This window comes from Neovison vison, chromosome 6 (assembly GCF_020171115.1).
Source record: "Neovison vison isolate M4711 chromosome 6, ASM_NN_V1, whole genome shotgun sequence".
Lineage (NCBI taxonomy): Eukaryota > Metazoa > Chordata > Mammalia > Carnivora > Mustelidae > Neogale > Neogale vison.
The window spans coordinates 141538081-141560841 of NC_058096.1; the positions used below are offsets into that span (position 1 = coordinate 141538081).

General features: G+C 37.9%; 1 protein-coding gene across 4 annotated transcripts in view; it reads right to left on the bottom strand.

Annotated features, from left to right (window-relative positions):
• Nucleotides 1-17701, bottom strand: part of TBC1D5 (TBC1 domain family member 5) — a 555945-nt gene extending 538244 nt beyond the window's left edge. For 3 of the 4 annotated variants that reach the window (XM_044252521.1, XM_044252518.1, XM_044252519.1), the window contains exon 1: nucleotides 17557-17701. The gene's annotated coding sequence lies outside the window, so the exon portion shown is untranslated. Of the gene's footprint in view, nucleotides 1-16983; nucleotides 17000-17556 lie in introns of those variants that run through there. The other variant, XM_044252520.1, reaches the window with a different exon arrangement.
• Between the last annotated feature and the right edge of the window lie 5060 nt (nucleotides 17702-22761).

Consider the following 22761-nt stretch of genomic DNA (forward strand, 5'->3'; position numbering starts at 1 on the left):
ATTTTCTGGATTAATCCTGATTGATTTCTGTTTTTAAATGTCATTTAAAATAAAATGTATCAGGCAGTGCAATACCTCAGTATACGAGAGCATAAAAACTTTAATCTTGAAGAAAACTTATTACACAAAATTATTATTTTGAATATAGGGTGGGAGTGGGGCAAAAGGGAACCATGCATTAAATTCATAAAGTAAAAATAAAGAATCTAACATTTTATTCATACCAAAGTGTTCCTCACTGGAATGAAGTCTTCCCTCAGCTGCAATGTTTGCCTGAATTAAGTCAATCACTTATAATAAAAATGTCACTTTTTAAAAACTTATTTGGTAGAGGAGAAAATTGGAAAGATTATGGGAGTTGGAGTCACTGCAGGCCAAGACATCTGTTCGGAGGGAAAAAAATGTTCAAGACCTCCTGTCAGTGACTTATTCAAATCCACAAAATTCAGTCCTTTTTCAAGACAAATCCAACTAGACTAATCAGTTAAAAGACGTACCTTTAACCATTAATCTTATCTCAAATTGTTTAAAACATCATAAAATGTTAAAGTGAAAAGAACTGCTTTAAATATAAATAATAAGAGCACAAGTGTAAAGCGTTCAGTGTTAACAAATGAATTTTACAGAACCTCTCAATTTCCCTTTCATATAATTACCACATGAAATTCCCTAAGTAGAACTAGTCTAATAAAATAACTCAGTAACCATTCACCATCTATAAAAGATTTCAGGAAATGAAACACTCCTAAAGCACAGAAAACATCTATTATTTAGTTTTATTTTGCGACTACATCTTAATCACTGAAATTGTTCTAGATCACCATAGAAAGGCATTATACAATAATCTCCCAAACTAAAGCAAAAGATCAATTTAAGATTACAGACTTCGGAAGAATGAGATATGTGAAGGAAAAAGGACCTGACATTAACAACAACAAGCATTTCCTGAGTAACTACACACTACCAGCCATTTTACATAAATCACCTCATTTTACTTAAAACTCCAAGGTAATGTCACAGTGAGGAAACGAAAACCCAAAAAGGTTACATAGTTTTTCCAAGCAACTTAACCAGCAACTAGTAGAAGTAAAATTTGAGTTCAGTCTTATCTAGCTCTAAAGCCTGGTTCTCCCTTGCTTTCTCTGGAAATTGTTCCTTGTGGGGGACTTAAAGCTAAAAATGAACCAAAGATTTAAAAAAAAAAAAAAAAAAGGTTAAAATGACAGGACAGTCTGTAGCCAATATTTTAAATCATATTTAATATTATCAAACTCCCACACATTTTTTACATAAATAATACTTGTATAACTAAAAAGAGTATCAACTACGTGTGAAGATTTGCAAATAACAGACAAAACCTACCTAGAAAAGTTCATAATTACCAATTAATTTCTCACTGATACAGAAGTTCAAAAATGAGATCAACCTCCCCAAGTTACCAGCCAACCTACTCCCCTCATTTTGTACATTTTACTTATCATCATATGCTGATAGAATAGCCTTGTCAGATCATCTTGCTTAATTATTCCTCCTGGTTGTTTGATTAATGTCTTAAAATTTTGTGAAATCTGAGTTATTATCCTAGCCCCTTTGTGCAAAACTTTGACATCTGCTTTCTAGTTAATATGCAGCAACCCACAACCTCTATGTTGATATTATTCCTTTCTAAAAAATACCTACTCCACGGAGAGAATACAGTTTACATCACAACTCAGTACACATATACATGTTATACAACTGAAAGAAAAATTTAATAACCATATTTACACTCACTATACACAATGCACCTAATATTTTCTAATTTGTTTTAATGCTGGAAGCAACCCACTAAACTGATCTCACAAATCACTAACATGCTATTTGAACGCCACTCTAGAACCCAACCCCATTAAAAAGTGCTGACATGATGGGGCATTTTTCCTTCCTGTTTTTTTCCCAAACTAAAGGAGAAAAAAGTCAGTGAGAAAAGAAAAATAAAGATGAAAGGTACTACATACCTCCAAAAGTTTTCCCTAAAGTATAATTCTTGGAAATTATTTTTACAACATACTAACATTTTATCATTATGATAAAATATATAGAACATGAAATTTACCATTTTAGCCATTTTTAATTATGTAATTTGGTGGTATTAAGTACATTCACAATGGTACCACCATCATTTTCTATTTTCAGAACTTTTACATCATTCCAAATAGAAGCTCTCTGTACCAAGTAAAGCAGTAATTCCCTGCTTCCCCTCCCCTAATCCCTGGTAAACTCTAATTTTTAAAATAAGATTTTATAAACATATATTCAAAAGTGAAAATAAAATCACAAACCCCTATAGACACATGACCCAAACTCAACAAATTATCAAATGTTGCTATAATTATTTGTCTATCCCAAACCTGCTGTCATTTTAGGCCCTACTTAGAAAATATAGGGAAAAAACACACCAGATTCTTTCTTACATAACCACAGTTATCATCGCAGCTAACAATATTAACAAGAATTCTTTATCATTAAACTTTGAAATTTTATTAATATAATCAATCTAATTATAAAAATACTTGTTTTCACCAAACTTTTCACTGATCTTCTCAAAACTGCAATGATTTCTGAATAATTTCATGTGTAACTGCTTAATAAAAGATAATTATGATTCAAGACTAAAAATACCACAATGTTTCAAATGAAAGCTTTCGGAGAAATTCTACAGAGACTATGGATTTCCACTAAAAACAGAGAATATTATTTAGCATGTCATAAATGGAATGTTTTCCTGTAAAACACCACAAAAGCAACCCAGTGAAATCTGATATCATCATCATTATTTTATATAAGCAGTCATTACTAACTAGAAAAGCCTACATTAGGCTAGTGTTATTTTTTAATGGACTACTAGATGAACTTTAAAAAACACCTAAATTACTTTTTTTTAACCTATCAGTGTTCTTAATAGTATTGTAAAATGTGAACATATAATTAGAACTACAAACCTCTTCAGTTCTGCAAAAAGTCTAACTAGAGCACTAAAAAGACATGAATAAATCCTGGCTTAAAACTATAGTAACAATTTCTCTTCCTATGAAGAATGACTTTGATTCACAAAGAGTTTGATATCATGAAATAACACTCATTTTCAAAATATAGAAGATTGGAAAAGATGAAAGACAAAACAGGGCTCATTCAAATTTAACCTATAATTTTTCACACAGTACAACTACTAGTTAAAAAGAAATTATCAGCCTGTAGACTATAAACAACCAAAGCTCAAAATGTGAAACACAAAGTCAAATATAAACAAGAAAAAAAATGTCTACATGCATTTCATACAGTATCTTCTCTAATCCTATATATTTTTACTAATGCAAAATATATCAGCTTAGAAAGTATAATCTTAAGGTTCTTTAAAGTTTGTGATTACAAGGGATTACCTCCAAGATCAAAAGCAGCACTGGAGGAATACCAGTATCACATGATCTAACTGCACAAAAATCTCCTACTATTCAATTTCTGCATCACATGAGTATCTCACATAAATCAAGAAAATTAAAACACTTACATGTTTAATAGGAAGCATTTGTGATTCTACTTAAAGTTCCATCACTATCTTTACCCAAACCCTTTTCAAAGTATTTGACTGGCGATCCTAGAACTTCTTGAAAGATAAGAAATGCCTAATTTGTTTTTAGTCATTGTCTTTATAACTTGAATAAACTCAAAAGCTACAAATGTAACATATTACTACAACCAACATTCTAAAAATGTCAAGTTCCCAAAATAAAAACTCCTGAATTGTCTTCATTATATAATTTTTAAAGTTTGCTATAAGAAGGATGGTTTAAAAATGCAATCAGCTAATATGCTCTATATAATTATCACTACTCAAAGAGGGGAAATGTCTATATATTGAATAAAGAGTAAAAAATAAAATAATTTGCAGGGTATACAAGTAATCCCAACATTATAAAAGATTCTATATCACATCTGGACTACAAAAAACAAAAAGAGGGGGGAGAGAAAGCAAAACGTAGGTCTAAATATTTTATGAAGAAGTCAGATTCCCAATTCAAATAGCAATAATTAGAGTGCTCTGATGATTCTTACTCTAAATTACTGGAGGCCAACAAATTTCTTTAACTTCTGAAAAGTACAGTGAAGTTTTTAAGCACATTCTTTATAAACATTTTATGGACAAAATTACTAAAATATTCAGGTTTACTGTAAATTAACTGTCATCAAGAACTTCAACCTCAGGACACAGAAATACATATACACACACACAGAAAGATATAAATATATATTGTGTGAATGTATAGCAATCTTTTTAGCTTTCTAAAGAAAGTCACTGACTTCACCTTCCCTGTTACCTGCTATGAAGAATGTAAAGTTGTCTAATTTGTAGGCACCATACACAGCTGATCTGGTACAAAATTAATCACCAAATCAATAAGTGAAGCCACATTCTGACAATTTCTGAACTTCAAAAAATATTATCATCAGTGTCTATGACTCTCCAACACTAAAAGTATGACTCTTTGATATCATTTGTAAAGAAAACAATTTCAAATTCCTTGCCAGATTCAATTCACTTATCTGTGTTACTCATTAGTAACAATTAGTTGAGAACCCAGTAAGAGTCCTAGAACTGTACTCAGTGCTTTTTACAAACCTTACTCTATTCCTCACTATATTATACACTTGCAAAGTATCCCTATTTTACAAATGAGAAAACTAAGTATCAGAAGGTTTAAATCACATCATCAAGACTGAATTACTAAATAGTAGAACCAGATTCTAATCCAAGTCCATCTAATCAACTTTAAGGTCTGTGTGCTCTTCCCACCACTGTAGATTCACATTTATGCTAACCTTGTTCATGGATTTAAAAGTATCTCCCACTCTTTTTTTCCTACAGAAATTTGTATTTAGGACTGGGAAAGGAGAATAAAGTAATTTACGTGAATTACTTTTGCAAACACCAAGACATAATTTCCTCCAAATTCTTCTTGGTTTGACTTATATCATTTCAAATATGAATATTAAAAATTGCATCACTGCTTCAGCAAGACTTAAAGGCATGCATTATTTACCACAAAAGACTTCTTACAACAATACTGAAGATTCTAAATAGATCAAAGATCCAAAAAATTGTAATATATTGGTAAAAGTATTGCCAAAGAGGAGCTCTGTTTACCAAGTGTAAACACAACAACTTTCTAAGAATAGAGGCTCAAAATTGGTTATGTTAAAAGTCTTCATTCTAAATACTAGGATCAACCAGAAAAACAGATCTATACATTTCTTCACAGAGACTATCTTACAGATCCATCTGAAAATGTCATTATTACACCCTTCTTCCTGGAAGTTATTTTCATTACTTTTAGAATACTACGTCAGCAACTTCTTCCCACCACACTAAGGTATTATCCCACTGTTTTCTGGCTTCTATTTCTGCTCCTAAGCAGTCAGCTGTCAGTGTAACCACTACAGCTCCTTTAAATCTGATCCATCTTTTGTTGTCTGTCAACTGTTAAGATATTCTGTTTCTGAGTTCTCCACGTTACTATGATGTGTCTAGATGTGTACTTAAAATTCTCAGAATTTCTTAAATTCGTGGACTGGTGTTTTTCTCAGCTCTGAAAAATACTCAGCCATTCTCTCTTCAAACACTGCTTCCCTTCCTATTATTTCTCCCTTCTACAATTAGAAAACTGACAAAATACTGTTAGACCTCATTCTTTGTCCTATATACTGTAATCTCTTTCTTTTTACCCATTTCCTTATCTTTCTATTCTACATTCTGAACAATTTCTGTCCAGTTCATTGGTTCTCTTTAGTTGTATTTAATCTACTGCTAACCACATCCACTGAGTTTTTGTTCTGTTTTGTTTTTAAGGTTTTATTATCTGAGATAGAGAGTGCACACACACACAAGCCGGGGACTGGGAGAAGCAAAGGAGAGGGATAAGCAGACTTCATACCGAGCACAGAACCCAACATGGGGCTCGATCTCACAACCCTGATCATGATCTGCCAAAAATCGAGAGTAGGATACTAAATGACTCAGCCATCCAGGCACCCCTCTATTGAGTTTTTCATTGTAATTACTATACTTTTGATTTCTATAAGTTTTGTTCAGGTCTTTTTCAAATCTCCCAAGTTTCTGATTGCCTGCAGATATTTTCTACCTTTCTGTAAACTGAACAAACAGTTGTTTTATCATCTCTGTTTACTAAGTCCAAAATCTGAAGTTTTTGTGGGTTCATTCCTGTCAACTGTTTCTGCTGCTTCCCACCCATAGTACTTCATTTCCTTGTTTGTTTGGCTATATTTTATTGTGAGATAATTCTTTAGAAAAATGTTTATGGGAATTTCCTAGGACCAAAGATAAAAATGTATTCAACCTGAGAGGACTTTCATTTCTTGGGCCCAGCACCTAGAACCACCTTCAAATTCACAATTTGAGATTCTGTTAGACCAGGCGACACTGAATTTGAGCTGCAAAGGAAGGCTTATGGTTATAACTTCTTAGGAACAGATATTTTTTTTCAAGTCCAAAGCAAATATTCTTACAGCCTCCTATAAGCAAAAACATGAGAAGAGTTTTAATCTTGGTTTAACCATATTCTCTGACCATAGCTCTTTTAGAGTCCAGTTTTATAGGGAAAGAATATCCTATTAGCCTCCCCTCCCTGGGCATGTATGGGCTTTAATTTCTATACCCTGTGCTTTGTGAGGCCCTCAAAACTAAAGTAAAAGTTTCCTAGAATGTGGCTAATATTCTCAGACGAAAAGCAGTTTTAATATTCTGCTTCTCTAAATTCCTGCTTTCATGTACATTTTGACCTGGTAATTTCTATCATGTTTGTTCCGAAGGAAAAAAAATTTCTAGCATTTCTATATCTTTTCAGGGAATTACTTTATCTATATACTATAGCTGATCATATTACCTTATTTTCAATTTTAATAGATTTCACATTTTTATATTTCAATTACTAAAAGTTTTATTTTGTGGGTAAAACTGAACACTGTGTAACAACTTCTCTTTATTCAGCTTGATTAATGGGTATAATCTAGGATAGAATGTTCCCAAATCCCGAAACAGATCAATTCCATTATATTTTTTTTAAGATTTTATTTATTTTTATTTGACAGAGAGAGGTCACAAGTAGGCAGAGAGGCAGGCAGAGAGAGAGGAGGAAGCAGGCTCCCCGCTGAGCAGAGAGCCCGATGCGGGACTCGATCCCAGGACCCTGAGATCATGACCTGAGCCGAAGGCAGCGGCTCAACCCACTGAACCACCCAGGTGCCCCAATTCCATTATATTTTAAGACCATTAAGAGATGGATAGATTCTGAAATTCATTCCCTACATATCTGTATAAATGCTATGGAATTTATTAATCTATTGATTTTTTTTTCTCCACCAGACACATGTATAATATATAAAAATTCTGTATCTGAAGATATCAGAAGATTAGCCAACGTGGTAAAAAGATGACGAATAAGGAACTGAGTTAAATCTTATTTCTGCCAAGAAATAGAATAGTAAGAAAAAGACTAATATGTAGAACTACTTAAAAATTCAGAAATTCTCTGTAAGAATTTTAAAAATGCATAAGCAAAATTAAAAGACAAAATTGAAAATATCTGCAATATATATAACAGGCAAAGAGTTAACATCTAGAATATGCAAAGAGCTCTAGAAAATCAACAACTAAAACCCAAAAAAGGCATTAAAACAATAAGATAAAAGCAATCTATCAAGCTATGCCAAGACGTTAACCAAAAGCAATGATTTATAATACCTTCTGGTAGCAAGTTATGGGCAAATATAATTTATACTCTGCACTAAAGTTAGGGTACAAATTAATACTATCTTTCTATTAGGCCATTTGGCAATAAGAATCAAAATCTAAATTATGCATTCCCTTTAAATAATAGCCCCATTTCTTAAACACACACACACAAATAATAATCCCATTTCTACCAGAATCAACTGCCAGCCATGTGAATGAGCCATATTGGAAGTGGAAACTCCAACCTCCAGTGAGCCTACACCAAGCAAAGCAGAGATCAACTAACCCTACCAAATCCTATACAAATTATAAAACCATGAGTAAATAAATACTACTGTTCTCATAAGGTGCTAAGTTTTGGAGGAGGTTTAATCACACAGCAGTCAATAACTGGAACAGTCTCTTATTTACTGCTATATATTCAGCATTTAAAATAGTACATGGTATGGGACACCCATTTTTAATAGTCACAGCTTCAGGAGTATGAGTAAAGATGGCATACATGGTTTTGGTGGTGACAGAGCAGTCAGAAGTGGGACAAAGACTGTTAGGTAAAAAGACAATTATAAGACATAATAAATGTTGTGTTGTAGTACAGCATATCTGGCCAGACAGGAAAGGACAACACAGTGGTGTAAGACTCAATGGTGTAAGACACTCTGTAGAAAAGTGATATTTCAGCTAGGACCTCACAAGAGTTAGTAAAATCAAGAGATAGATTATTCCAGGCTTGAGGTAAGCAAAATCCTGAATAGTTCCAAAAACTCAAAGATTTCAGTGTTTTATAATGAAATCATATGGGAGGCAGAAGGAGACACAAGACTGAGCAATGTGATGGAAGGGTACTGAAAGGTTTTAAGCTATAGACTAAGAGAATCAGCTGAAAGGTCATAAAGATCACCTGGATCCTGGGACACCAGTCAGAAAATCCTACAGAGACAAAGGAAAAAGATGACGATCTGGAGATAATATACCAGAGAAGGAGTAGTGGGCATAAAGGGACAATGGATTCAAGACTCAAAAATACACTGAGACTAATGCCATTACATGATGATTTGGGGAATAAAAGGTGTCTATCAGGGTTCTGGCTTCAACAACCAGAAAGATGGTGGAGTCATCCGCTGGAGCTAATTCATGTGGGAGGGGCAATAGCTTTTATAAGAGAAGAGGTAAATTCAGTTGCAGATGTTATGAACATTAGCAGTTTGTGGGCCATCAAAAGTATAGTTATCCAACAAGCAACCAAATACATAGGTCTAAAGCCCACAGAAGAAATCAGGATTGGAGATCTAAGATTACAGACTCTTCAGGAGCTTTTTCTCTCTTTATAATATTTAACTCTCACTACCTCCTCAGTCACTCAGATATTATTCTACAATTCTCTCACAATTTATCTTTATAAAGTATCTCTCTAATTGTATTAACGCTTCCAAAACAGTGGTGTTACATTATGAGGAAACCCAAGTTTAATCATTGTTTTGCCACACCCTTTGTAAGGCAGGATGAGTGATGTCCACTGGTTCTCACCATTATGCAGGCAGTTTTAGTGACAAAAAGGAAGAAAATTAGGGGACTGCTCAGGACTACTTCACAGACCAGGGGAAAGCATCTGTAAGCCTGACCAGAGCAGAAACAAGGTAGTGGAGCTATTCTCTTAAAAGATAAAATGAAGTGCATCTGAAGAATAAATAGGAAGCCAGAAAATCATTAGAAGGGCAAAGAAGTACAAAAGGATAACCAGAGAGTAGAAGGGGGCAGAGAAAAAAGAGATACATCCAGGCACTTCCCCATCCCTACCTTTCCTATTTTGTTCTATCTTCATTACTTCCTGGTCTATCACTTCCCAATGGCTTCCATTACACTTCGTTCTGACAGTTACATAATTTGGTTTGGAGAACTTTAAGTAGACCATAGCAAGACCACAGCTTGAAAAGAAAATTCACCATAAAACTGGAAAATTATACTACCTGACCACAGAAAGAAAATCATGATACCTAAGATACTGCAGATATATAAACCCAATATTGCACAATTTGATTTCTGTAGTCTATCAGTTTTCCCTTTTAATTTCTGCCAAATCACAAAGAAAGAAATCTTCAAACTCTAAGGAGATGAAAATGTAAAACCTCAGAATAATTGTTTGGGCAGTGCAGCTAGACAGCCACAATTAAGAAGGAGGCTGCAGGGCGCCTGGGTGGCTCAGTGGGTTAAGCCGCTGCCTTCGGCTCAGGTCATGATCTCAGGGTCCTGGGATCGAGTCCCGCATCGGGCTCTCTGCTCAGCAGGGAGCCTGCTTCCCTCTCTCTCTCTCTCTGCCTGCCTCTCTGCCTACTTGTGATTTCTCTCTGTCAAATAAATAAATAAAATCTTTAAAAAAAAAAAAAAAAAAAAAAAAAAGAAGGAGGCTGCAGGCCCCTTAACTTAAAGTACCAGAGTGTTATGTAGTACCATGAGTATTTTGACATAAAAGAAGAATCACAAAACTTCTGAGCCAGAAGGGTCCTTAGAGATTATCAGTTCCGGCTGTTATGACAAAGTACCATAGACTGAAAGGCTTCTAAACAACAGAAATTGATTTCTCACAGTTCTGGGGTCTGAACTCCAAGATTGGCAAGGTCAAGTTCTGGATGTAGGGCCTTGTCCAGGCTGCAGACTGCTGACTTCTCATTTTATCTTTTCTTGCCAGAGAAAGGAAGCACTCTCTCTTGACTCTTACAATGGCACTAATCCCATTTGTGAGGTCTTCACCCTCATTACCTCATCTAATCGTAATTACTTCTCAAAAGTCTCACCACCTAATACCATCACATGCGAGAGTGAAGGAGCAGGGTTTCAACCTACAAATTTTGGGGGGACACATTCAGTGGTTTCCAAATATTTTTAAATCCTTCTTAGAACTGAGTAGATCAATTCACAGTGACACCGTATCAAAACACCGTATTTCAAGTTAATGAAATTAAGAAAATCATTCCAACAGAGCTTCTACAAATGAAAATTAATCATAAAAAAAAACCTCTACAAAAATGGCTGATATCAGATGGTATGCTTATCTACTTGTAAAATGTAAGACAATCAACTGAAAACCAGTTATGATTAATAGATTCAGAAAGTGACTAATTACAAAATACACCCACAAAATATCAATGGTTCTTCTACTGACCAGCAATAGTCAGGTAGAAAACACACACACACAGGCACACACACATACACAGAAAAATCTCATTTCCACCAATAACAAATAAAACACTGTGGGACTGAGTAGAAGACAAAATAATAAAATTTCTGATACACATACAGAAAGAATAAATCAATCATTTAGTAGTACTGAGAAAACTAATCAAAAGCTTAAAAATTTAGTACCCTCTATTTCACACTACACAACTAACCATGTTCTGGAATAACTGTAAACTCAAAATTTTAAACTGAAACTATGAAAATAGTTTAAAATATAAATTAATAACTATATAAAGAAAAGATAGGAAAAGCCTACAAGATTCATAAAGGAAGAAAAAGATTTAACTACATAAATGTTAAAGTCTTTAAGAAGGCAGAAGAGGAGGGGGTGTGAAGTCAAGTATGCCCAAATAAAGCCCAAATAAAATAAAGATGAAAATACCTAATAACCGCAAGTACAGGACCTCTCAGCTTTGTAGTTAACGGTAAAGTGGTACAATTTGGTCATGTGTTTCAAAACTATTAAACATGGGCATATCTTTGGACCTACTAATAATTCCACTCACAACAACTTTTCCTAAATAAATTATAGTGCATAGGCACAAAGAACAGTAGCTACAATAATGTTCAGTGTATCACTGCCTGTCATATAACGATTGAAAGGAATCTAGGTGTCCAAGAATGGAGGACTACTAACATCACCTTCACACAATGAAACAGTCATAGAACTAGTAAAAAGTGTGTAGAAGAGTAACATCATTAGTAATATAAAATACTAAAGGAAAAGCACACACAAGTAATAAAATAACATAAACCCACTTTTAGTTTAAAAAACAGGTGTATCTACACGTGTTTATCCATATATACCTACAATACACATACACACACAGAGTACAGGTAAAAAACTTAAAATTAACCCCTGAACTACTAAGAGTAACGAAGACTGGAGAGAGGTGGCAATTTATCACAAGCTTCCCTATGCCATACATACCGACCTATCAAAATGAGTATTCTTACTACAAGACTCTTGGACTTCATGAAGAAAAAAAAGTCTAGTTTAACCAATGCACAGAGAAAGTGGTGCCATCTACCCATCTCCTACCAACTCTACCTTCTCTCCCAACCCCCACCAAGAATCCAGAGCAATCAATCCACCATCTCACCCCAGGGTGGCAAGAGATATAATGTTAGTAATTCCTCTTGGATTCCTAGAAGGGAGCTACTGGAATACCTCCAAAGGTACCTATTCTGGGAAACCAGAAGGGGTCCATTCTGATCCCCACTAATTACCAGCAAACAGAATGGACCCATCTAGAGCCAGGACCTGTAACTTAGGCTCAGTCTTCTTGCAGTGCTATACCACCCAATTCCACCAGAAAGCAGGTCCATCTCACCTCCCCCAAGGTGGTTACATAAGAAGTGGGGGGTTTACTTCTCCCTGATTTAATCATTTTGAAGATCGGTATTTACAAGTAGAGACCCAAACTTTTTTTAGTTCAACCTTAATATCTTACTTAGATGTTTAGTAACAGTAAGAAAACTTGATTGCTAACCAACATTTGCAACTCGGTTTTCTAAACTAATACTTGCAGTACAAATTTGACCTTTTTTTTTCAGCCTCTCTCAAGACAACAGAACCCCCTGAGAGAACTGAAGAAATTCCCAATAGTGCAGACCATTACCTTTGATAATTTGTTTTTATAACATTTTTACAATAGGCATTATCTTTTGTAATAGAAAAAAAAATTTCTAATGTCAGGCTAAGCTATTATACTGTAATTATTCAACCCAAGATATTCATACACGGCAACATTTTCTTTAGATATACCACAACTAGTCTGTCATAAGTTATCATACAAAACCAAATATAATCATTTTTGAAAAGCAAACCATTCTTGGGTATGCCTGGGTGGCTCAGTCAGATAAGCAGCTGCCTTCAGCTCAGGTCATGATCCCAGAGTCCTGAGATCAAGTCCCACATCAGGCTCCTTGCTCCTCAGGGAGCCTGCTTCTCCTTCTGCCTCTGCCTGCCACTCTGCCAGCCTATACTCTATTTCTCTGACAATTAAATAAAATCTTTTAAAAATAAATAAATAAATAAAAATAAAAAGCAAACCATTCTCAATGTAGACTTCATGACCCATAAAAAGGTAAATATAAGCATTCTTGTCAACATAAATTTATAAAAAATTTGCAATCATCTATAATGCCTTTTTCAAATCTCCTCAGTCTAGTTTATCTCAAAAAAGTAATCCAATAACCACCTTCCCTAGGCACCTGAATCAAGAAAAATTATAAATCCACAATTACTAAATATCTTCATGGAGTCAGAGACACCACATGTAGCACAATAACTGAATGATACGATCTTCAGAGGTTTTTCGTCCAAACTAGGGGACACTTAATGAGCATCTTTTGCATGCCAGGTCTCACAACAGGTGCTAAAAATAGAAAATGTTAACACACAAATCCCATAATCCAGTTCTTTTTCTAATCAAAGAGACAAGTACTATGATAAAATATAGAGATAGAGATCCCAACCCCTTATCTCCAATTCCAAAAATCCAAAAAACTCTGAAAACTAAAACTGTTTTCTAAGCTGTCAACAAAATACAGCCTAACTAACAGGAAGCTTTTTTGGTCTTTTTTATCCTACTTAGTGTGAACACGTACAAATTTGCTGAGAAAATTAATGTGTACAACTATGGGGTGATTGTTCCTATCCACAGGAGGTTTCAGGATATAAAGCTTATGCCCTATATTAATTCTCTAAATTTCAAAAATTTTACTTCTGAGACAAATATGTCACCCTGGGTTTAGATAAGGGGCTGTAGATCAGGTCTGGAGTATGCACAGACAGATGGATTATTTCAAGGAGCAAAGGAGTCTGCTGAGGGAGGTAAAAGTTATACTCAGAAGAGCCTTCATAAATAAGATGACCTTGTTTCAGGCTTCACAACACTACACTAGAAAATTTTAAACCAATCCTTTCACACCACCAGTAAAAACATCTTTTATTTCTGTAGCTTTACTTCCTTATTTTGAAAGATCTGAGCAGCAAAACCCTATTTATTTATATTTAATCCCCCAAAGGGATAAGAGCATTACTATACCAACTTTGTATTTAATCCAAAAAGTACAAACTTTCTGTTTTGCTGGCCCATACAGCCTCACACCAAATAAATTCCAAATACCAAACAATTCCCATGAAGTTCATTCAAATACAGTCAGTCTTGGTTATGTGGATACGATCAGCCACACTCTAGATTATCCATAGTAAAACACAGTATCTAACACTTCCATGACAGCATTACCTATGGGTCAGACACCAAGCATTATATAAGTATATATACAATACATACATTATACACACATACATACACACACACGAATATATTCATTTAATCCTCAAATCAATTTTCTGAGGTACTTATTATTATCATCCTCACTTTAAAGTTGAGAAAACTGAGGCACTATGAGGCTAAGTGCCCAGCATAACATTACAACAGACATCACAACAGAGTATGAACTTTGAGAAAACCTTTACAACAGGGATTTGTTGTTATACTGACTTGCTTCCCAAATTATTAACCCAGTTAATGAAGAATCAATGCTACTAGAATCAGCCCATAGGCTTTCTCCTCTCACAACTACCCACAGCCACAAAATCTCACTTCTCTAGTTCCAGTACACACACTGTAACACTACTGCCATTCTAATCATCTGTCCATGTTAAGAGAAATGTCTTAGACCAAGCATACAAGCACCACTCCTCAGGCTGGTGCTGATACAGGACAAAGCTTTCAGCTGTTAGAGACAAAAGAACACTGAAGTTGTCCTTATGACTTTCCCATTGTTAAAATATGATAACGGTGACTCATGCTTAGATTGTTCTCATCCTTACTGGTCAAATAAAAAAAGTCAGTGACCCATCAATCCCCCCCCCCCCGGCAAAAAATCCTAAATATTAGGATAACAAATACAAGATAAGTCTACTATGTATGCATAGAGGGGGAAAAGGGGTGGAAGGTGGAAGAGAAGCATAGGCAAAAATGAAGAACAAAAACTTGCAGAGTCAAAAGGAAGCAGACACTACTTTCACATTTAAAAGTGACTTACAGAGTTGAAAGAGACTGGCCTGGCACACAGGTACAAACAAATAAAGCTTTGCAAATTTCAGTATCTTTTTCAGGAAAGATTACAAGCATTGAGGCAAGTTTTCATTATATGATGGGGGAAATTTTTTAAAAGATGATAAGTCTGGATTTTAAAATGAAAGAAAATCTCATAATTTTCAACAATACTAGGAAAAGGGAATTTTGAAAAGTATCTTTAATTTATTTTCTTCCATAAAAGCTATATTCAGAAGATTTATTAAAGTATGGACTGTAAAGTCAGCCAGCCAGAGCCCCAACTCTGTATTAGCATAGGATTTTTATCCTCTGCTTCAGTTTCCTTAAAGATTGTTGTGAGTATCATGAGTTAAAATACATAAAATGCTTAGAACAGTGTCTGTCACTTCGTGCTTCAAAAGCACAGTCATAAATATTTAAGAACATGAAGAAACAATAGCAAAGTAAGGACTAGAATGAAAACTATAAAAATTACGTTGCTAAGAGCAATTGCTGTTACATTTCAATAAAGTTTTTAAAAAGTTAGGTACAACCATTTTTATAGACATAAAGTATGAGGTTAAATATGACACTTTTAAACTTTCCAATTTACATTTTGATTAGATTAGGGGGAAAAATCTGAATCCATTTAGGATAATCTCAGCAGGTGGAGACCCTACATTCTTTACAAGTTTGTTTCCAAGGCTCAGGAATGCGTTGCTCAACTGAGGCTGCAACTGAGAGAAAAAGCAAACACTCAATACTTTCACTAATAAAAGAAAATTTCATCCCAGCAAAGGATTCAGAGACACAGGACTCATAGCCCATAAATTGATAAAACCCAACTACCCATAGCTGAGTCCTTCAGCTAGAAATACACCAGGCTTCCACAGAAAATTCACAGTCCAGGTGATATATGCACCACAGCATGCACAAGCGGCATCCTCACTTCTCCGGGTTGGGCAACTCACTCCGAACTACCCACTCCCCTGGAATCCCAACGTAGCCTGCTCACCTTTCATAAAGGAGCGCCCTAAGAGGAACTTTCTCAGGTCATCCTGCCTTTTGCTTTCTCTCAAACCACCTCTACAATCAGGATGAATTAAAGCACTTAATCACTGACGCATGCTACTCAAGAATTGTTCCTTGTCCAGCACCACCTAAGAGCTTATAAGAAACGCCCAATATCAAGATACATCACAGACCTACTAAATCAGAATTTGCGTTTTAAAGGAGAGCCCCAAGGGATTCCTATGCATATTAAAGACCGAGTAGCACTTGTTTGACTCTACTGCAAATAGTTGTAAAAATTTAAAATGCTCAAGTCTACATCTGAATTTAGAGATATAGTATGAAAATTCCAAGGCGTGGAATCAGAAAAGCTCATTTAGAGAAATGAGTAACATACAAATGAATGTAAGTGATCAAAGTTTTGTTTTCAATAATGCCTACATTTACTACTACCTGCTTTAAGTCAGTATTTTGTGCAACAGCGCACTAATAATATACAGTATCTTTGTACTATATTCTGTTGTACAAAGTACAAATAATGACCGGTTCTAGAAATCTCTGCGCAATCGGACCCAAAGCCGTGCAACCTGTACGCTACGATTTCGGGATTTAGTCCAATTCGGAGTTGACAAATAGAACTCATTCCCGAAAATTATTCAGAAAAAAAAATCTGAAGGATGTGAACTTTAAATTAAATAATATTCCTGAAACTAAAACTAGTTAATAGGTATTGAACGAACTCTAGGTCATTTGTAGAACCAAAAATTGTTTAGGAGGTCTGTGTTCGTTTTTCCAGGAAAAGGAGGGGAAGGAGGGATCAACTTTCAAAAGTTTTTCTTATATCCTTAAAGGCCTCAACTTGCATGTTCTTACAGGTGAATAAACTCAAGTCGTACTAACACAGGGTAACGCCGCTCTCCTCGAAGACGAAAGGCTTCTCTAGCCCAAAAGCTGCATTTTCAAAGGTTTGGCGATTCCGGGCCCGCTTCGCTTCCGGCCTAGGAAGGAAGCATGCCGCCCACGGCTGATAGGAACGGGAAATTTACCAAGTAGGAAGTTGAGCCACAATCCAACCACCAGGATCTGACCACTTGCAGCAGTTGGCTTTGCAGCCTAGACCCCAACCTCCCGAGGCAGGGAAGGCAGGCGGACTGGGGTAAGCAGCCACCTCGCCCTACCCGCCCTGGAGCCAGAGGAGCCGCCCTCCCACCACCCAACCCCCACGCCGACCCGGGAAGCGCACAAACGGGGGCGGTGCGGCTACCCGCTCGCGGCGACAGCAGCAGCACCCTCAGGCCCTCCCGTGAGACGGCGGCAGCTGCAGCAGCGGCGCTGGGAAAGGCGGGAATGGTCCTGAGAGGCAGAGGGGGAGGCCGGGGCGGGAGCGACTGCATGTGGGGCTGCACTGGAGGGAGGCGGAGGCGCTCAGGGGGCTCGGCTTTTTTTACGATTATCATCATCATCTCGTTTTACCTGTGGCGCAGAAAGGCTCCCCAGCTCCTACTCCCTGAATCCTCCTCCTCCTCCCCTCCTCTTTCTCTCTCTCTCTCCCTCAGTCTCTGCCGGGCGCTCGCGGAACCAGCCGGGCCCGGCCCGACCAGAAAGAGAACAGGGCGGGAGGGGGCGGCGGCGGCGGTGACCAGCGACCACGTGACCACGCTCGCGCCGTAACGGCGGCCGCCTCCTGCCGCGCGCCCTCGCCGCGCTCCACCTCTAATAACCCCGCGGCTCAAGCGCCCAGGACGCTGGTGCGCAGGCGCCCACCCGGCCTGGAGGCTGCGCGGGCGCGCAACGCGCTCGCTCTCAGGGCCCAGTCTATGGGACCATGCGAGGCACGACGTGGGGAGTGAGCCGCAGGCCAAACCCTCTGCGGAGCCGGCCGGCTACCAGTACGCATGCGCGGGAGGGATTGTTCGACCCCTCCCAAACTTTCTCCTTGTACTGTCTCTTGCGCCCCAACCTGCGTGCAGCTGTAGCCTTAGGAACCTGGTACGGAGACTTCACCACTCACCCCCACCACCACCTCCCCAGGGTGAGACTGAGAGTAAGAGGGATGTCAGCCCCTGAGAAACTCCTAATAGGCTGGCCCTCCTACCTCATAATTTACATTTCCTAGTTGCATATAAATGGCCTCCTGGGCGTTTTTTTACAGCTCAGTAGACTCCTATTCATGCTTCAGGACCCAGCCTGTAACTTACTCCGAAACATACTCTACTCTACTTTGGGGAAGTCATTAACATTTTATGCAGATCTACCTTGTTATAACCCATATAAGTTTTGTTTTGTTTCACAAATCCGCAATACTAGGCTCAGATTTTATCTCTACTCTAAAAACCTAGGACAGTATCATTGTGGTATCTCAGTAAAATTCGGATGACTCTCAGAACACAGGCAATGCCTAAACTCTAGGTCTTTGTCCTCCACCTCTACTTACTCATGATTTAAGATTTTCTTTAACCTTAGCATATGGAATGCTGGTGTTTGTTTCTCGAAAATGAAAGCCTTTAAATGGGAATGCCAATTAGAGAGGTAAATACTTCACCTAGTAAAAAAGATTTATGGTCTTTTATTGGCCTATCTTCACAAAGAGCTCCAAAAGAAATTGATAGTGTTGAGTCTAGAAGAAGGGAACCAGGAAAGAAAAAGGTCAAATTTTCAAAGGTTAGCTAGCCTCCGTGGAGGGTCCCTGTGTGGGAGACCTTTGTTCAAAATCCTCCCCTTTGCACAGGGATTCCCTCGATTTCTGTTGGCCCTCTTTGTTGCAGGAGCTGGACAGGTCAACTTAATGCCTCTTGCCAAGTCTAATCAGGGCAAATAATTAAAATGTAAAAACTTACTAAATATCATTTCTGGCTAAGTCCTGTCATTGTTACCATTAAATGGAGTGAATACCTAGATGCTGTTCAGGAACTTTAACTAGCAACAAAATTCCAGAAAATGTTGGGATAAATGCTAAGCAAGAAACAGTATTAACAAGGGCTTCTGAGAAACTAGGAAAATCACAGCCCTCAAGCCTCCAATCTGATAGGTCTGAAATGTTGATGGACTTTTTCCTACATTTACCAATATAGATGCACACAGTGATCCCACCTGATAGTTGCAGCTACCACCCAGGATATGCTAGTAGCACCCCATTCTAAATACATCCAGTCCAAGGTTCAGTCTCTATGAGAGACTATATTTTGGAGGCCTGTGATAAACCCCAATATCCATATGCTTGTGTAATACTCTCCCCTTGAATCTAGGCTGGACCTGTCACTGCTTTAAACAATAGAATGTGGCAAAACGACGGCCAGTTCCAGGCTGAAACCATAAGAACAGTGACAACACTGAAATTTGCTGGAACCTGTACTCATGGAAAACAGAAATGATTAAGAACCCCCTCACCTGTTTGTGTTCTGGGAAACAGATTACCACAAAGAACCACCCTTCTCGGTATGACTTAGATGGGACTCTGTCCACTCTTTCTCAAAAGACTGGCAGATGACTCCTTGCTTACCTGTGACAAGACCAAAAACAGATCTTTTCCTTTTTGCTTGAACCTGTTGACAAGGTTAGGCACAAACCCTTCAACACCCTTTCTCTCATGGATGATTAGCTGAGATTAGAACTGTTTGTTGCCTTGAAATTACCTAGACACAGACAAACATGCCCTGGCTGACTAAGACATCTCCTGATTATAAAACAATTCCAGCTGATGCAGGCTGAGGAGTCCAAGGACCCAGAGGGGTTCCCACAAGACTAGCCAAGAAGGTCTTTGTCTTTGCACAGGATAGAAATCAAATGCAAGCCAAGAGGAGAGTTTATTGAAGACATAGAGTGCAGACAGAGCATCTGGGAGATGCTTTAGTTGGGGTCTGTTGTTTTTATTGAGGACTGTGGTCTTGTGCACATGTCTTCTCAGACATCCAGGAACAAAGATGAGTGTTTAAGTGTTTTCCATAAGTCATTTACGCCCTGGAGCCGGGGATTTGGGGAAAATGTTCATGAAGACCCCACCTGGTCACTCCTTAGATGTTATCTATTGTGCTGGAAGTCTCCAAAAAAATCATTAACTCCTTGACCTTTGCAAGGAAGATGTACATTATATGTACTATAAGGCATGTGTAGGGTGGGGATGTAGATCTTAGTAAGAAAAGAGGCAGCAATAAAGCCATCTTTCATGGGGTTCCTTCGGTTTCCCTATCTTACAACTATAAGTCATTCCACTGATAACCTGTCCCACTGATAACCTGCTGCCTATAAAAGTCCTGTCCCAGTGATAACCTGCTCCCTATAAAAGTACAAGGCGAAGCCCTGCTGAGACTCTCTGATCTTCAAATCTGGGTACTCTCTCCATTGCAATAGTCTGCATAAAATCTATTTCCTTGTTTGTTCAGTTTTGTTTTTGACAACAGCTTCTGTTTTTGCCCTTTGGAAGAAGAACCATGAAAGAAATCTAACTACTCCAAGACTGCCATGCTGTCAGAAGTCTCACCTAGCCGTTTCAAGAGGCCAAATAGAGGAAAACTTGAGGACCTGGGCTAATCACCCCAGCTGTGCTCCCTTTGGACACAACACAACCTACCACGCATGTGAGTGAGTGAGCCATCTTAGAAGTGGATTCTCCAGCCCCATAAAGTTGCCCCAGCTGATGCCACATGGAACAGAGATGAGCTATTCTCCACCATGCCCAGATTGTAGAATTATGGTGTTGGTGGTATAGTGGTGAGCATAGCTGCCTTCCAAATTGTAGAATTATGGACAAATAAATAAAAGTGTCATGTTAAACCAGTTTCGTGGTAGGTAGATAGTTAGCAATAAGTAACCAGAGTATCTACCTGTCTGCTAGAGATGTGTTCCAAGTGTCCTCACAGGCAACTCAAACCCAACCTGCTCAAACTGAGTTTTGCAAATCTCCAAACCTGCCTCTCTCTTTTGCTGGTAGCATTCATCCCCCTGAGACTCCAAACAGACAACCTGGGAGCTTTCCCTGACTCCTCTTTATCCTACCACATTCAGTCACCAGGTAATGGGCTTTTTTTCTCCAGCTCCATGCACATCTCACCTCAGATCCTCTTCATCACTCTCCTAAATTACTGAGTACTGAGAATTAGTCAGGATTTTCCATGTTGCAAGGAAGTGTCATACATGTACCCATATTACCTTAGAGGTTTATTGTGGGGCAGGGACTGAAGAGATGTGGAAAACCAGCCCAGTCATCTTCCATCACCTATTTTGGGTGGTTTCAGGCTAGGAGGCCCAGGTGGCCTTTTGGAGAGCCACAGAATAGCCCCATCCTTTAGGCCACAACAGTTGCTCTAGGGATTCAGCTTCTCTCTAACTTCTCACATCGTTAATCTACAAAAGAAAACCTGAGGGGTCTGTTAGTCCCCAAATGCTACAGAGTACCCTGACAGGGCTGAGACTGGCCTATAATCTAATCTAGGAAAAAGAAACTAAAATAATAAAGCTGATGATTAATAACTCCATAAAACATAAACATTGTATGAAAATTCATTTTGAGTTATGCTACTTATAATACAATTCATATTTTAAGGTAGAAACATTAAATTTGAATTAACATCAGCATTCTTAGAAAAATAGCAATTAAGACACTTAAATTTGCTACAACTTGGTTCTCTTCCTTGGCATCTATGTGCATTCTCTGTATCTGGGCATGACAGAGTGTGAAGTACACACACACACACAGACAAATGCAGATGTTCTCCTGGAAAGGTAGAAGTCCTCTCCTAGACCTCTGCCTCTGGGGACACTCAGCCAGGACCCTTTTGGCCAGGGCAACACCCACATACCCCTTTCCCTCAACTCCACTCAACACATCTAGGTAAATAGGCCACATTCAGATCCTGAAATTGCCATAGGGACCTAGAATAACATAATAACATTATGTACATTCTGCAATGTGGTGGTGAGAAGGTATGGTAAACATGGGCTGTGTGTGGAGCTGGCATTTGGAATCATCTCCTCCCTTAGAGAGTACGCGGTGGTAGAGCATCCAAGGAAATATCTGCTCAGATTTCCTGCTCTGACTTTTACCCTCAGCTGTTGTCTTGCCAGACCAACAACTGTGTTTATGCTGAGATCATATTTCCCCTGGGCTCCTCCTAGTCAGTGACTGAGCACAGCAGGGGCATTAGTGCAGTCCCATTGTTGAGGGATGCAGGATTCCTCTAATGGGCTGCTTTGGCTTAAAGATTCCCCACTGGCCTGGTCAACACTTTCTTATAACTCCTCGAAGTCTTAAGATCTTCTTAGTCAATCTTACTTCCTTTCCCCTTAGCTTTTACAGTTATCAGAACTGCATTGTTGTCTGGTCTCTCCCTAGTCCAGCTTCTACTTCCTTCCCTTTATCCTTCACTAATACTTTCTTGGTAACACTTATGTGCATCCAATCCCATCATGGTGTCTGCATCTGTGAGGACAAAAATTGAAACCTACCCCCATTCTGGGACTTCCTCTGGCCCATCCTCAGACTAGAGCTACAGGGTACAATTATGATTCATTTCAAAAAATCTAAATTCTTTAATTATTTTGTGTTTGAGGTTTTGAAAATCTTTTCGTCTCATCCATTAAGTGCAGCTAACCTCAGCTAGGGATAACAATAAGCTAAAACCTTTCACTCCTAAGAAAATAAGATACTTTGAGTTATTTTGATTATAAAGATAATTAAGATTA